General features: G+C 46.4%; 1 protein-coding gene across 8 annotated transcripts in view; it reads left to right on the top strand.

Moving 5' to 3' along the window:
• SGCD (sarcoglycan delta) overlaps positions 1-16,748 on the top strand; it is a 347,493-nt gene that overhangs the window by 44,699 nt on the left and 286,046 nt on the right. Inside the window, exon 1 of one of the 8 annotated variants that reach the window (XM_064671954.1) lies at positions 8,965-9,151. The exons of 6 other annotated variants lie outside the window; for them this stretch is intronic. The gene's annotated coding sequence lies outside the window, so the exon portion shown is untranslated. Of the gene's footprint in view, positions 1-8,964; positions 9,152-9,210; positions 9,406-16,748 lie in introns of those variants that run through there. One more of the 8 variants, XM_064671953.1, reaches the window with a different exon arrangement.

Below are 16,748 nucleotides of genomic sequence, written 5' to 3'. Positions count from 1 at the left end.
AGAGAAGAATGTCATCATATCTTGCCCTCCTTCAAACCTGCCCTCTTTCAATTGAAAGCCATTCCTCCTTATCCTGTCACTATCTGTCCTTGTCAGAAGTCCTCCAGCTCTCTTGGAGTCCCTTTATGTACTGGAATGTGCTACAAGGTCTCCCCAGAGCCTTTTCTTTTCCAGGCTGAACAACCTCAACTCTCTTGGCCTGTTTTCATAGCAGAGTTGTTCCAGCCCTCTGATCATCTTCGTGTCCTTTCCTGGACTAACTCCAACAGGTCCATGTCCTCCTATGTTCAAGAGTAACCATTTGGAGACCGGACAGATCAGTTAAAATTTCTATGCTGTTACCACAATGTTACCCTCGGTATGCAGTCCAAAAAATCAGTATTACAAACCAAATAGAGTAGAGGGAGCAGCAGTGGCAAAGATTTAAACACCGAGGTTGGGTCCCTCAGGACACTGCTGTCTTGTTCTTCTACTACTCAGGGAAGGGAACAGACTCCTTGTCCATGGGGGATGAGGCAAGAAATTATGGGCTTCAACTGCAGCATGTAAGATTTACTTTTGTGACAAAAACTTTGTAGGATGAAATACTCCATTAAATTGCTTATGGGGGTTGTGGCAACTCCATCATTGCAGATCTTTAAGAATATGTTAGAAAAACATCTGTCAGGAATGATATCTGTAGAGCTGCTCCTGCCTTGGGGCACAGAGATGGACTAGATGACCTCTGGAGGTCCCTCTCAGCCCTGTTTTCTATGAACTCTAATCCAGGACTTTTCATTACTCATCCCTTGAAGCCCCAAAGGTGTCGGGACTATCACACTTCATTTTTACCCTTACAGGGTTTTTTTGCTGGATGGTTTTTATTCATTTGGAGAGACTGGCTTCAATTACATTTGTCATATGATTCTTTTATAGCCTGTATTTATTTTTTTTTTTTCAGTCCATTCCCTCTAGGTCTTTTCTCTCTGTTTTTTAAATGGATCCTACTCACTTCAAAACTTTTTGAAAGCAAAAGTCACTCAAAACTTTTTATTTTAGGGAAATAGAAATTTCAAATTAGACAAAATGAGTTAGAGTTGCTGTTAAGTACCAATGTCATATTCAGTGCTTCAACAGATTCAGGAATAGGAACTGTTTTTGCCTTGTTAAAATAAGATAAATGTGGACAGGAGCGGGTTCTCGCGCGGCCGCGGGGTCGCTCCCGCGGTTCTCGCGCGGCCGCGGGGTCGCTCCCGCGGTTCTCGCGCGGCCGCGGGGTCGCTCCCGCGGTTCTCGCGCGGCCGCGGGGTCGCTCCCGCGGTTCTCGCGCGGCCGCGGGGTCGCTCCCGCGGTTCTCGCGCGGCCGCGGGGTCGCTCCCGCGGTTCTCGCGCGGCCGCGGGGTCGCTCCCGCGGTTCTCGCGCGGCCGCGGGGTCGCTCCCGCGGTTCTCGCGCGGCCGCGGGGTCGCTCCCGCGGTTCTCGCGCGGCCGCGGGGTCGCTCCCGCGGTTCTCGCGCGGCCGCGGGGTCGCTCCCGCGGTTCTCGCGCGGCCGCGGGGTCGCTCCCGCGGTTCTCGCGCGGCCGCGGGGTCGCTCCCGCGGTTCTCGCGCGGCCGCGGGGTCGCTCCCGCGGTTCTCGCGCGGCCGCGGGGTCGCTCCCGCGGTTCTCGCGCGGCCGCGGGGTCGCTCCCGCGGTTCTCGCGCGGCCGCGGGGTCGCTCCCGCGGTTCTCGCGCGGCCGCGGGGTCGCTCCCGCGGTTCTCGCGCGGCCGCGGGGTCGCTCCCGCGGTTCTCGCGCGGCCGCGGGGTCGCTCCCGCGGTTCTCGCGCGGCCGCGGGGTCGCTCCCGCGGTTCTCGCGCGGCCGCGGGGTCGCTCCCGCGGTTCTCGCGCGGCCGCGGGGTCGCTCCCGCGGTTCTCGCGCGGCCGCGGGGTCGCTCCCGCGGTTCTCGCGCGGCCGCGGGGTCGCTCCCGCGGTTCTCGCGCGGCCGCGGGGTCGCTCCCGCGGTTCTCGCGCGGCCGCGGGGTCGCTCCCGCGGTTCTCGCGCGGCCGCGGGGTCGCTCCCGCGGTTCTCGCGCGGCCGCGGGGTCGCTCCCGCGGTTCTCGCGCGGCCGCGGGGTCGCTCCCGCGGTTCTCGCGCGGCCGCGGGGTCGCTCCCGCGGTTCTCGCGCGGCCGCGGGGTCGCTCCCGCGGTTCTCGCGCGGCCGCGGGGTCGCTCCCGCGGTTCTCGCGCGGCCGCGGGGTCGCTCCCGCGGTTCTCGCGCGGCCGCGGGGTCGCTCCCGCGGTTCTCGCGCGGCCGCGGGGTCGCTCCCGCGGTTCTCGCGCGGCCGCGGGGTCGCTCCCGCGGTTCTCGCGCGGCCGCGGGGTCGCTCCCGCGGTTCTCGCGCGGCCGCGGGGTCGCTCCCGCGGTTCTCGCGCGGCCGCGGGGTCGCTCCCGCGGTTCTCGCGCGGCCGCGGGGTCGCTCCCGCGGTTCTCGCGCGGCCGCGGGGTCGCTCCCGCGGTTCTCGCGCGGCCGCGGGGCCGCCCCGGGGTCCCGCGCGGGGCCGCCCCGGGGTCCCGCGCGGGGCCGCCCCGGGGTCCCGCGCGGGGCCGCCCCGGGGTCCCGCGCGGGGCCGCCCCGGGGTCCCGCGCGGGGGCCGCACCCGGTCCCCTCCCCCCCCAGCGGGAAAGGAGAGAGGGAGCTTCGCCGGCGTGACCTTGTGCCCTCGTGCGAAAGGAGAGAAAGGAGAATTGAAGCCTCGGAATACACAGAGGTTTGCCGGTCTGGTTTGGGGAGGGGGGGGTAACAAGGAGGCTGTGGGGGTCCTCGGACTGGAGGGTGGTCAGGTAAGTAGTGCGTGGGAAGATATGAGGAAACACGGTGGGGGGAGGACAAGTTCAGAGTGGATAATAGTTTCCTCTGGGGCTTGGAGATCTTGGTCGGGCTGGGGCCTAGAGAGGGCCTCGAGCCCTAGATGGGTACGGTGGCCAGAACAGTTTCGCTCGTTTGTTTGTTTTTGGCTCACCCGTGGCTACTGCCCAGGTTTGGTATGTCCTGGATTTATCTGTTACATCCTGTAAGGTTGGTCAGGACAAAGGACTGATCCCGGGTGCTTCCCTGGGATTGAATATAGACAGATGGCAGAAAAACTAGGTAGTGTAAGACTTGGCCTAATCGTTTTTAATAGTAAGAATGCAACCTGTATACCCCTATGTGGTTGCGAGCTACGCTGGCGATGGTACATGCCTTTGGTAGGGTCGCCCATGCCAGACAGGTCAAAACTATAGGGTCAGATACAATAAATCTGTGGGTAGGATGAGCTCATTAGCCTTCTGGCAGTCATCCTAGGAGAAGGACAACTCTAATCCCAAACCCGGGCAGATGGAGCTCGCTTAGCCCTGTAAGGCCATCCATCTAAGAGAAGGTCACTCTAATCAAACCTACATCCTGAGGACCTCACTGCCACCGTCCAAGCTCGCTCGGCCCTGGCAGATGAACCTCAGGACTAAAGGGTGGGTTCAGTTCCGCGCATACTGCATCTCACCTAAAAAATCCATTGCGCAGGCTTGAAGGCTTTACCCACATGCAAAAAGTCCTGTAGCGACGGGCGAGGGTCAAAACGGCAGGTGAAAGATGCACTGGGAGCCGCAGACTCAACCCTGCATGCAGGCGGTTCAGGATATTGGTCATTTGAGACTGACCGGAGATGACAGTCTCTTGAGGCAGCACCCTGAACGACCAAGCAGCCTTTCCAAGGACAGCACTGCTTGCTCCACTCGGAGAGGGGCCTAGAAAAGGTGGCCTAAACAAAGCTCATCTCCACTTTCACCCGGTTGGTTAACCGCAGACCAACGGGCATCTTCCTCCAATGCGGTCGCACAAAGAAAAGTCAAAGGCACGCACCTGCCTCCAAAGGTGTACCTAAATTAACTGTAGCATGTTGGAACATCAGAACCATGCTCGATTCTGCAGATAGCGGACGTCCTGAGCGTCGGTCTGCCCTAATTGCCCATGAGCTGGCTCGTCTCAACATCGACATTGCCGCTCTCAGTGAAGTTCGCCTTCATGAAGAAGGCAGCCTCAGAGAACATGGTGCCGGTTACACACTCTTTTGGTCAGGCAAGCCCAGAACCGAAAAACACCTCTCAGGAGTCGGCTTCATGATCAAAAACTCTATTGTTCCTAAACTCGAAAATCTGCCGACAGGTCACTCTGACCGCATTATCTCCCTACGCCTTCCACTAAACAACAAGCAACATGTTGTCATCTTTAGTATATACGCCCCAACTCTCCAAGCTGACCCTGCTGAAAAAGATAAATTTTACACTGACCTGCGCCTCCTTACCCAAAAGGTCCCTGCAGACGATAAGATCATTATCCTTGGTGATTTCAACGCCAGAGTAGGCAAGAATTTTGAAGCTTGGAAAGGTGTATTAGGCAAGCATGGTGTTGGAAACTGCAATGATAATGGTCGACTTCTGCTAGAATTCTGTGCAGAGCAACAACTCACCATCACTAATACTATCTTTCAGCAGAAAGATAGTCTGAAGACAACCTGGATGCACCCCCGTTCTAAGCACTGGCACCTCATCGATTATGTCCTGGTGCGACGGAGAGATGTCCGCGATGTCCACCATACCCGCGTGATGCCCAGCGCAGAATGCCAAACAGACCATCGGCTGGTGCGCTGTAAACTCAATTTCAAGATCAAAATCAAACCAAAAAGGGGCAGCATCCCAAGGAGAAAACTCCAAGTTAACAATCTCCAATCAGCCACAGTAAGAGACAGTTTCCAGGCAAACCTTCAAACTAAGCTCGATAACATTCCCAAAAATTCTGCAGATTCCTCTCCTGAAACAATCTGGCATCATATTAAAAACAGCATCCTGCAATCCTCCGAAGAATCCTTAGGGTTCTCCCTCAAGAAGAACAAGGATTGGTTTGACGAAAACAACCAAGAAATCCAAGACTTGTTGAGGAAGAAGAGAACCGCCCACCAAGCACACCTTGCACTGCCATCCTGTCACGCAAGAAAAGCAGCCTTTCGTCTCGCATGCAGCAAGCTCCAACAGAAACTCCGTGACATCCAGAACAAATGGTGGATTGACCTAGCTGAAAAAACTCAATTATGCGCAGATACAGGTGATCACAAAGGCTTCTATGAGGCCTTGAAAACAGCATACGGGCCTACATACCAGGTACAAAGCCCTCTACTCAGCGCTGATGGTCAAACACTTCTGACAGATAAAACCTCCATTCTGAATCGATGGTCTGAACACTTTCAGTCTCTTTTCAGTGCCAACCGCACAGTCCAAGACTCAGCAATTCAGTCCATCACACAACAACCAGTAAAGTATGAATTGGATACTGCCCCCACTTTAGGAGAAACCCTCAAGGCCATACAGCAGGTGAAAATTGGCAAGGCAGCTGGGATTGATGGAATTCCACCTGAAATCTGGAAACATGGGGGCCCTGCACTCCACACCAAATTCCATGAGTTCGTGGTGCGCTGTTGGGAACTCGGCGAACTACCATCTGACCTTCGTGATGCAGTCATCATCACCTTGTATAAGAAGAAAGGAATTAAATCTGACTGCTCAAACTATCGTGGTATTACTCTGCTCTCCATTGCTGGCAAAATCCTGGCAAGAATACTCTTGAACAGACTAATACCCACTATAGCAGAAGGTATCCTTCCTGAAAGTCAGTGTGGTTTCAGAGCCAACAGGAGCACCACAGACATGGTATTTGTCCTCAGACAACTGCAAGAGAAGTGTAGGGAACAGAACAAAGGTCTTTATGTAACCTTTGTCGACCTCACTAAGGCTTTTGACACTGTGAGCAGAAAAGGTCTGTGGCAGATTTTGGAACGTTTAGGTTGTCCCCCTAAATTCCTCAAAATGATCATCTCACTCCATGAGGATCAGCATGGCCAAGTCAGATATGGCAACACACTTTCTGAGCCCTTTTTAATTAAGAATGGTGTGAAACAAGGCTGCGTTCTCGCTCCTACCCTATTCACCGTCTTCTTTAGCATGATGCTCCAAAGGGCCACAGCAGACCTCAATGATCAGGACGGTATCTACATTCGATACCGTACTGATGGAAGTCTTTTCAATCTAAGGCGACTGAAGGCCCACACTAAGACCTTAAACCATCTTGTCCGGGAGCTGCTTTATGCTGATGACGCCGCCCTTGTTGCCCACACAGAAGCAGCTCTGCAGCGTTTAACATCCTGCTTTGCAGATGCTGCTGAGCTCTTTGGGCTGGAAGTCAGCTTAAAGAAGACAGAGGTCCTCCATCAGCCTGCACCTCAGGATGTCCCCCATCATCCCCACATCACCATTGGTCAATCAGAGCTCAAATCAGTCCAACAGTTTAATTACCTCGGTAGCCTCATCTCCTCAGACGGTAAGATTGACGGAGAGATAGACAACAGATTAGCAAAGGCATATAGTGCTTTTGGAAAACTCCATAAAAGAGTATGGCGTAATAAACACTTGAAGAAAAGCACCAAGATCAGTGTTTACAAAGCCATAGTGTTGTCTACTCTCTTATATGGATCTGAATCATGGGTCATCTACCGCCACCACCTGCGTCTCTTAGAACGCTTCCATCAACGCTGCCTCCGTACAATTCTAAACATCCACTGGTCAGACTATGTCACCAACACATCTGTTCTAGAGCAAGCAGCTATCACAAGTATTGAGGCCATGCTGATGAGAACACAGCTGCGTTGGGCAGGTCATGTCTCCAGGATGAAGGACCACCGCCTCCCTAAGATCTTGCTTTACGGTGAACTTGCCACTGGCTGCCGCATGAGAGGAGCCCCGAAGAAAAGATACAAGGACTCCCTGAAACAACATCTCAGCCTTGACCATATTGATCACCATAACTGGTCTACTCTGGCCTCAAATCGGGAGGCCTGGAGACACACCATCTATAACGCAGCTGATGCCTTTGAGAACACACGCAGGATCACCCTCGAGGAAAAAAGGCAACGCAGAAAGAACCGTGTATTGCAGAATACACCATCTAAGGAGTCTTTCTGCTGTGCCTTTTGCAATCGGATTTGTCTGTCACGGATTGGCCTCATAAGCCACCAGCGCGCCTGTAGCAAATGTGGATAGAGCCTTCCCAAATCTTCGTTCGCGAAGCCCAGCCATGATGATGATGGACAGGAGCAGATGATGAGAAGGGGAGCTGTCCAGAACAGAGACTATTTTGCTTGTTTGTACAGGACTTTGGTACAGTGTGGCCCTGAGCTGTAAGAGCTGCTCTAATAACCTTACTTACGATGGGAGGCACACGAGGGACCATTGCTGTATGGTACAAAAGGACTAAGGTTTGTGCTTTGAAGTGATAACATGGTGATTTAGGGATGATTAAAAAACCACAGTAAATTAAAAGATAACCAAGACAGTGTGATATTGGAATTGATGGGTTTTTATTCAGGTGTCATAGTGGCAGTAAGTGCCCCACACAGCCTCACAGTTCTCTCTCCCTGACACACCTGAGAGTATCACAGGCTGGTGTGAAACAATAGGTTCCCATTATATTTGCCCTTTTTCATCTCTTCCTGACATGAAATTAAATTTGTTCTGTTATTGGCGTGTGATGGTTTTTAAGTGGTTTCCTTGCAGGATTGCTTTAGGGCTTCCCCAGCTCTCAATTTGGGTTAGTAAAGTGGAAGATTGCACAATAAAAGCGAGGTGTCAGGCTCGGGGTAAACAAATGTCCTGTTTTATTGCATAGTAGTTTTCCAGTTCAGCTCCAGGATGCCTTGGTCTGTGAAATAGCTGTGCTAATTTTCCACGTGTCTGAACGTAATTGCTACAGTCAAAGTTGTGGAGAGGAACAGTCCCTGCTGTGGTGACTGCCCCGCTCCTGCAGTCTGTGTTTGGAGAGGAGCACCATCGTGCTCATTTCAACAACTGCCTATGACTTTCTTGGCCTTCTTGTTGGCCTTCTTGCTTTTCCATCCATGGTTTAAAGTGACAGTCAGAAGATGAGAAATCCCTGGAGGCGTTTTGCACAGGGCTGCACAATGCAGTGATTCACTTAGATGTTTTATGTTCCCCTGAATATTTTATGCTCAGTAAATAGCTGTGCATTTGCAGCAGTGGAGCAGAGGATGAGTGATGGAGTAGAAGTGGAGTAGTGATGGAGAAGAGGTGGAATGCCACGTGGAGGTCTGATGGGCACAGTACTGCATTGTGAAACCTGTGCTGGTCACTGCTTACACTGCTACATGGGGCAGTGTATTTGCAGGATTTTCAAGTTTAATTTGAATAATAATATTTAAATTGGGAAATTATCATCCCTCTCTCCTATCAACTTTTAAAAAAAGTTGACTAACCTCGTTGTGTTATTTTTCTGAGGAGCTGATTTTTTTATAACTAGTTATTCTATGCTCAACGATATGTTCTGAGTGCTATTTGCTTCATGGTTGAATGTGATGTGTTGTATTTAATTACGGAATTTAAACTTAAAAAAGGAGGAGAAAATGCACTTTGGTAGCTCAAGGCTGCAGGAGTTGCCATGTCTGCTTCAATCTGTCTGCTCCCTCTAAAGGGTCTGTTTGCTGGAACCCACGGACCCTTTCAGCGAAGTTACGAAGGCAGAACTGGAAAGGCTTGTCTTTATGGAAACTTTAATTTTTTTCAAGGGGTGACCAGAGCTGCTGTGTTAGAGAGCTGTCAGGTACCGTATGTACAGAAGCCCTGTCATCTGAATTTCAAAGTCAGAACCATATTTTAAGAGACTTGCCCTTTTCATCCTATCTGGTCTGTGGGGGAGTGTTGCTGCGACTCAGCCTTGTTTGGCCACGTAAAAGCAGCCTGCCAGGCTTCCTTTGCCAGGGACTTTGAGTTTAAATCTATTTCGGGCCTTTAAAAAGGTCACTCAGGGCTGCCAGCCAGAACCTGTGTCTTAATTCAGTGCTATTAGAATCACAGAAAAATAAAATTCCCCATCTCAGGCTGGAGGGGACGGAGCAATGGAAGTATCAGACACTTTATAAACTGCAGAATATGCTCTCATTACAAACTGCTGCTGCAATCCGAAGCAAGCAGAAGGATCCCTGAGCACTAGGAAGGTTGCTCAGGTGCTGCTGTAGTCTTTGGGCTCCACCAGTGGGGATATGATTGCTGGTCTGGGGCCTAAAGCAGCTGCTTTCCTTCGGTTGCCGAGAGGTCAGGATTATGTTCCTTAATTTACCTTAGGTGTTAGGTGGTGTACCTTTCTGAGGTGAGCTGGATCTGGCTGTTAAGGCTCCCCACAGCTTTTGCTCTGTGCCAGAGCCAAGGGGAAGCAGCAGCTGTGTGTGGGTTTTGGGTCTTGATTAGGGATTATTGCACTGTTGGCTGTGGCTGATGGGCAGGAGGAGAACCTGAACTTGATACCTCTGTGGCCCATTCCCATCCTCTGCTGATGACCCTGAAGGAAGGTACCCAGCTTAATCTTGCTTTATATCATCTAATATACCCTAGTGAAAATATTTGTGTGGATGCCTACTAGAGTAATAGGTTTATTTCTTCTTTATTCCTACTTATAATCCTTCAGTTTGTGCTCTTATTTGTAATGTAACATGTTCTTTTAAAATCGAGAGGAGCTGACATCAGTAGTTTGAAGAGCCAAATAAAAGATCTCTTATAACAGTAATCGGTCTGGCTGATTTCCCAGCAGCATCTTGACCTGCCGGGGTACAGAACAGCCAGAACCCAGGACAGAGCCTCTTGTTCCATATTTGGGTCTAATTTAATAATATTTTGTTGATTTGCGTTGCAAGTTTGATTCTGGATTTTGACTGATACCTTGGAATGTAGTTTTTTGTGATCTGGAAAATGTTATATTTATATCAGGAGGGGTTTAACTTTGTTAGCTTCTTTAGCAAATAACCTGATGAATGTGAAAAGTAGCTTTAATGTGATTTCTCATTGATTATTTTCATATAAAAGTTCTGTGGTCTGAGGAGTAATAAGTTTGTGCTCGCTTGCCATCTTTTAAATAGGTCTTAGTTTTAATCTTGTAGGTTTTTAAAATTGAATCAGCAGAAATTGCAAAAATTATGTTTATATTCACTTGCCATCTTACTAATGGATCTCAGCTTTAATCTCTCTGATTTTCCAAATTGCTTCTGTAAAAATGATGTCACTAGGATCTGATTAAAACATTCAGTTTCAGCTTAGTTCTTTCCTAATACATTTTCTTATGCCAACGTGAAAAGTTTTAGCACATTAACCTCTTAATAGATCTTTATTTCTCAAAGTATTTTGAGAGCTTTGTGTTAAGTTCTTTTAATTAAAACCTTGGCTGCTAGTAAAACATAGTTGTCAATTTTGTAGTTAATTGCCGTATTAATTTTGAATTGAATTAAATAAAATTGGAAAGTAAATTTGGTATCTTGGTATTACGTGGCAAAAAAATAGCAGTTACAGTAGGGATGCTGTCTGATAATTCACTTAGCTCCTGTTAGCTAATCACTGCTTTTATTCATGTCATGCATTTTGGCTGGATGAGCTCCAGCTTGATGGGATAATGACTGGAAACAAGTAGGGTGGTGTGGTGGGTGCTGCTCCCGTGCTGTAAATCAGTGGTTAAAGAGATCAAAGTAAGGAGGTTGTTTGCTGGTGTCAGCTCCAGCCCTTTTCTCAGCCTTACACAGATAGAAACAGCGCTGACACCTTTCCATCATCTTGCACCTCCTCCTTTTCAGTAGCTCTGGATACCTTCTAGAAATAGGTTGTGCGGTGTAGCTGGCACGTGTGACTGTCCCATGTGGATGATGAGTTTTTTTCCTCTTCTGAAGTTTCTGTGGAACAGATATTTGTCCTGAACAAGAGGCAGATGAGTAAATAAACCTTTAGGAAAATCAGATAGGACTATGAATTTCTTTCTCTTATTCTTTAATTTTCTCGTTTAATTTCTTTCTCCTTTTTCTTTTCTTCTTCTTTGCAAGGTGCATTAATAAGAAAAAGGTTGACTGGAATGTGATTTATTTTTTTTTTTGTACTGTTATAGAACCCTGAATTTAAAGTGTAGTCTCAGATGAGGTAGTGGGTCTGTATCTTATATTTTGACTGAACAACAAGGAAAAAGCGTAATTAGATCCTAAGTCAGAGTGAACTACCACACCAGGGCAGCTACAAGTCCCTCTCCTGCTGGACATGTCAGGGCTCCTCAAACCACCTCCTTAAATCCTTCATCCTGAAATTGCACCTTTGTGGGTGGCTCCTATGCTGCCAGTAGACTCTGAGCACTGGTGCCAGGGTCCCCCCTTCTTAGAGGGAATTGTAGGATCAGGGTTGGATAGTTGCAGTATAACATGATACTATTTCAGGAACATCTCAGTTTTTCACAGAGGGAAAACCAGTGGTAGGTTGGCTGCTTAGAAGGGTTTTGTATGCAGCTGAGGCTGAAAAATGTGAGAATTTCTGGAAGAAATACGAGTTGTGTTTTGCATGCAGGGAGCAGCACCATCCCTTTAGCACATTCTAAAGTTTTGAAGTCCAATGCTCACCACCGCCTAGTGCCTTCAGCTGGATTTACTGTTATCAAAGCAGCAACTAATAAAACTCCGCCGAATCCCAAGAGAGACTTGAGGAGATTTCTGGGAGCACTCGCCACATTTCATGTCTCCCACACAGTCGCTTTGGCAGAATGGTGCAGGCTAATAGCGTGTACCTCGCTGCTGCTGCTGGGCTGATGCACGGCTGGCAACTGCCTTTCTTACAGTCCCCTCCTGGGAGCCATCAGCCTCCGCGTGCTGACTTGTTCAGCATTAACGTCAGCAGCCTCGGTGGTGCCCTGTAACTCTGTTTTTGCTTTCTTCATCACCTTGAGTTGCCTCTCCATTAGCAAGTTGGATGAAGAGGATAACAGGATAATTGGGTAAAATATTTCTAAATTGGTATTTCAGTTCTCCTAATAGGCTTGTAAGGGGGGAACGGGCACTGACACCTGCGGGAGCGTGTGGCAGAGAGGAGCACGGAACGGGAGTGAGGTCAGGGTGGACTAAAATGATTTAAGGGCATGCAATCAAAAGCAAATGATCATTTTGGAGGTAAAAATCTACCACTTAGGGTAAAAGTTAATGTCAGTTCTTGCAAGCTGTAACAATATACTGCCCTCTATGAAGACTGCCACCACTTACAGGATGGTTTCAGCGTCTCACTTTGGTAAGTGGCTACTGGGGATGTCAGTGCAGTAAACATCAGTGAGGTCAGGCTGCTGACCTTCAAAAGGAGTTTTCCTTTCTGTAGGAGTAACTCCTGAAAAGGCACTCTGCTAACTAGATTTTTGTTGTTTTATAGTGTGCAATGTCTATAATCTTATAAACGGTCTCTCCCTGCTGCAGGCACAACGTAACTGTTTCCATCCAGTCTGCATGGGAGACTTGGATCAGAATGTTTTAAAATATATTAACTTGGAAATTAAGTAGCAATGGTGTAAAAGTCTATGAAAATATTAAAGAGAAATTATTTGGGGAAAGGGAAAGATGATAATTTGTGTCCAAAAAGTGTGTGACTTGCTAACATTGTGAACAGTGTAAGGCTCTACAGGTAATCAATTTTGAGAAGGTTTTATAATATGACACAACTCACTACATGGCTGAGCTTAATGTAGTAATAGATCAGTGTTCTTTCTTTTAGGCAGTGATGCTACTTAAGTAGAACATTCATTATATCATGATAACAGAGATCCTCGAAAATCTAAATAATTGAAGACAGGTGCTGTAAAAGCAGTGAATACACAATACAGTTTCAAAGGCTTCTGTTGTAGAAAGCCACCTAATTGTATTCTGCTGCAATTAATAATCATCTTAATGGCTTTGCATATTTATGACAATATAAAAATAAATAAGACAATACACAGGCTAGGATAAAATTTGGGTTCATAAACTTTTATTGCTGAAAAGTAATTAAGCATGCCTCTAATCACAGCATCATTTTTCATTGTGGATAGGTTTGGGTAGAATGAGAAGGTCTGGAAAAAGAAAATGTGACTGTTCAGTAATTTACTTTGCATGAGAGATCTCATATCACAGATATTAAAAATGAAGAATATGCTTGCTTCTCATTTGCCTACCCATTGCCTCTTTTGACCTGGAATACCCTGAGTATGTAGAGGGACATTGGCTCTTCTCCTTCCCCTGTGAGGTGACTGGTGAAGTTTTTGGCTGCTGTCTTTTAGTCTGTATAGAACAGGAGGTCCCAATGAAAGATTAGAAAAGCTTCTCCTGGCCTTTAAACAAATACTGATAATGTCTGAGGTTTTGAGATTAAAATTTGTCTCAAGGGCACACAAATATAAATTCAGGATAAGACCACAGGGAGTATTGCCTAAAGTTTTGGCCCAAGTGGAATTATTATCTGCTTACATCCATGCAACTACAGATGAACTTGACTGGTTGAAGTCTCTCTTCAATCTGCACAGTAACCACTTACTCTCATTATGAATCTTTTTCCTCTTTACAGCCCTGTGCATTAGAAAATGTTCCTGCTTTGTTTTGACTTGACCTTTCATAGTCACTAAAAATCAATAAACTTTAATGCATTTATTAAATAAGGAGGATTCTAGGGATTAACATGCAAGGTTCACTGCTGTAGCAAGAGAAGGTAAGGAGTGGAATATTACTGCACAGCCAAGACAGGCTGCTGTGGTTGCCACTTTCCTCCAGACCTGCATGTAATGACAGTTTTTCTTTAAGATGAATAAATGAGTTCAGTAAAGCTCAAGGTGTGTAGTGAATAACTTCAGCAGGAGAAGCAAGATGACTTTTGTCTGCCTTGTTGGCACTCAGAGAGAAGTTCCTAAATTCCTAAACTGATTAGCTGTGGGGATATTGGTGGCTGTATCTACAGCTTCAGTTGTGAAGATGGAAGTAACTTGGATCCCTGAAGGTTCATTGACTGTAGAAATGTCTCAAAAGATTTTAGCATAAGCAGAGCTCTCTCACCCACCTTTTGTAACCCTGAGTTGCCTATCAGTTAATTCCATGCTGCAGTCCTTGTTTCTGAGAAAAAAATGACATTTGTGACCTGATTTTTTAAAGTAATAAGATTTATGCAACTTTTGTGCTCAATTTAGTGTTTCATAGGATGTATATCCTTACACATCCCTTCTGTTTTTAAGTTTAGCTGCCATTTGTCCAAATCTCTGGTTTGCATGTGACTGGGGGGTTGCTGTTCTTTATCGTGCTGTCAGAGGCGTGTGTGCATATGATGAGCATTTTTAGGTCCTTTGAAGGAGGAGTAAGAAGAATCTGAGCTTGTTCTTACTATGTTCAAGTCTCTAGCCCCAAATATACACCTATTAGCTCATAACCTTTGAGTGGCCAGTGTAAATGCTATTGATTTCAGCAGGTTGGCTGAGCTAGATGCACCTGATACACCAACTTACTTAAAAGTACTCCTACCTTACCTACCTTAGCTAAGGATTTTGAACAGAAATTTAAGGTAGGCTTTTTTTTTTTTTTTTTTTTTTTAAGCATTCTATCAACCTATTCCATTTGAACTAAGGAACGTGGATGTTCTGGCACATCTTTTCTCTAAGTGTCTGTCAAGAGGCTTTTTGCGCCTCTTATTTATGTGTGCTAATAAGGAAAGCATTGTCCTTGCCTGTTTAAAGCCAGTAATTTTCTTACTGACACTTTATAATGCATCTTTGAAAAAATTACAGGCTGATCCCCCACCCCTGACAGGACAAAAAGAAACGTTGACGCCCAAAATCTGGGAATGACAAGCCACTTATGGAATGGCCTCCTACAACATGTTAAAACAAGAGAACATATATGAGGAGCTTTCTTTCAGTACATGACAACTCTCACACAATGGTATCTTGATGTCTCAACACGCATTCGGATCTCAGCATATTAAGAATGATTTGGAAGGAAGCAGTGTCAAAACACAGGGATCAAATTTTTGTGTTACGAAATTTAATTATTCCCCTATACAGGAAACAATGCTTTGTGTAGATTTAAAAAAAATAAATCCTATCACCAGAAGTAAGAACATAAATAAATTCTTATACTAAACAAATCAGAAGTGGAATTTTATAGCATTTTTGCTTTCTTGGGACATAATCATGTCTAATCTGCAATAACAGAAGAGCGATAGATATGCACACAGAGGTAGTTAGATGATCAGTAATTGATTGTTTTCTTCTCAAAGAACAAACTTCTTGTATTCCAAAATGTGAGAGTGCTTTCCTTTTATGTGTCAGCATTGATTGTACATAAAACATGTGATAGAGGGTGTCTGGAAATGGTAATTAAAATCGTAGGGTTTCAGAAGTGAGCATTGATTATATTTCAGGGCCATACCTTTCAGCTAAAAGTTAAAGAGTAAACAACAGTAATTCAGCTAGAATGCTCTGAGGCATCAGGAGAGGAGCAGACTTGAAATGACAATTCAAGTCCTACCTTTGCAATTGTTCTAGTCAAAAGTAGAACATCGCAGGTTGATTACATTTAAGAGAGGGACTTAAATGGCTTCCTCCTTTCCAACTTCACTAGCAACTTTTAAGTGATTAAAGCCCTTAATTAAGTACTTATTGCTTCCCTGAAACATGGCTTAGGTGTCTGGAGGGAACCGTCTGGTGCTGGCATTGTCTGGTAGGCAGGGAGAGAGGACTGGGAGGGGATATGCTGCTCAGATGACAATAGTTGGCCTCTGATGTTATTCAAGTGAGGTATACCAAATATATTTTTGAGAGCTTGAAATTATGTGGCTCAGCCAGCCACAAAACCCATTGGTGTAGGTCAATAGGACCTCAGTAGAATTATGCCAATTTACATCATGTCAGAAAGTAGCAGTAATTTGGATTACTTCAGCTGCACACTGCTAGAAGCAACACAAATTGTTCAAAGAGGTCTTATGTTTTGTTGCTAATAGATTATATTTAGTTAAATAAAAATACGTGTTAGCATTTTTTACCTTGTACAGAAGGTAAAAAATAAATTGTCCTTGTGAGATGAACCAGTACTTTTATTGTGAGACTTAAAGGAAAGTGACAAACCTATAAGTAGGTAAAAATCGAGAGTTCAAGTGTTTTCCAGGAAGCACTTATGTGATTTAACTGCTGATGGTGTTTGTTTTTGGGCACGGTGCTTTACTGCCTAAACCACACATGCTGCCAGAAAATTCCAAAGTGTGTTTTGGCTTTTGGAAGCATACAGGCAAAAATAATGTCAGATTGTTAATCCTGAATCATTGGATACCTGCCCTGAAAAGTTTGCATCAATAATTTAGAAGCTCAAATGGGGTCATATCGAATTCCTAGCCTACTGCAGGCAAGTTCTGTTTTTGCAGAAAAGTGTACAAAGCAACTGAATTTTCGCCACAAACGAAAATACTAACTACCTTTGGAAGTGAAGTTATTAATAGTCCTTAAATTTATGTTTTGGCTGCTGTTAATCCCTTCCTTGCCCAGGAAGAATGGACATTAAACTATCTCACATCCATAAAAATGGTTAGATTAGCATTATGCACAGCATTTGATGATCAGAGAGGAATAATAAGCTCTGGAGGGCTCATTTCCTCTCCATCCATTTCTGCTTGTCCAACAGTGACACTTGCATTATTTGGAATGACCTTGACTGTGAGATGTTTTTAAGTGCTGAGAGTTTGCTCAGAAAAGCTAAATCAGCCCAGTTAATATTCCTGTAGCAACAAAGATGAGCATGGGGGACAATGTGGTACTTGAGGTATTTTGACCTGATTGCTCACAAACTGTGTGTTTGATCACCAGTCTTCTTCACTAGAAGACAGTGTCATGCCTGGAAATGGA

The sequence above is a fragment of the Pseudopipra pipra genome, chromosome 15, assembly GCF_036250125.1.
Source record: "Pseudopipra pipra isolate bDixPip1 chromosome 15, bDixPip1.hap1, whole genome shotgun sequence".
NCBI classification, from domain to species: Eukaryota; Metazoa; Chordata; class Aves; order Passeriformes; family Pipridae; genus Pseudopipra; species Pseudopipra pipra.
The sequence above is the reverse complement of the archived record's forward strand: the minus strand, read 5'-3'. Positions and strand labels throughout refer to the sequence as shown.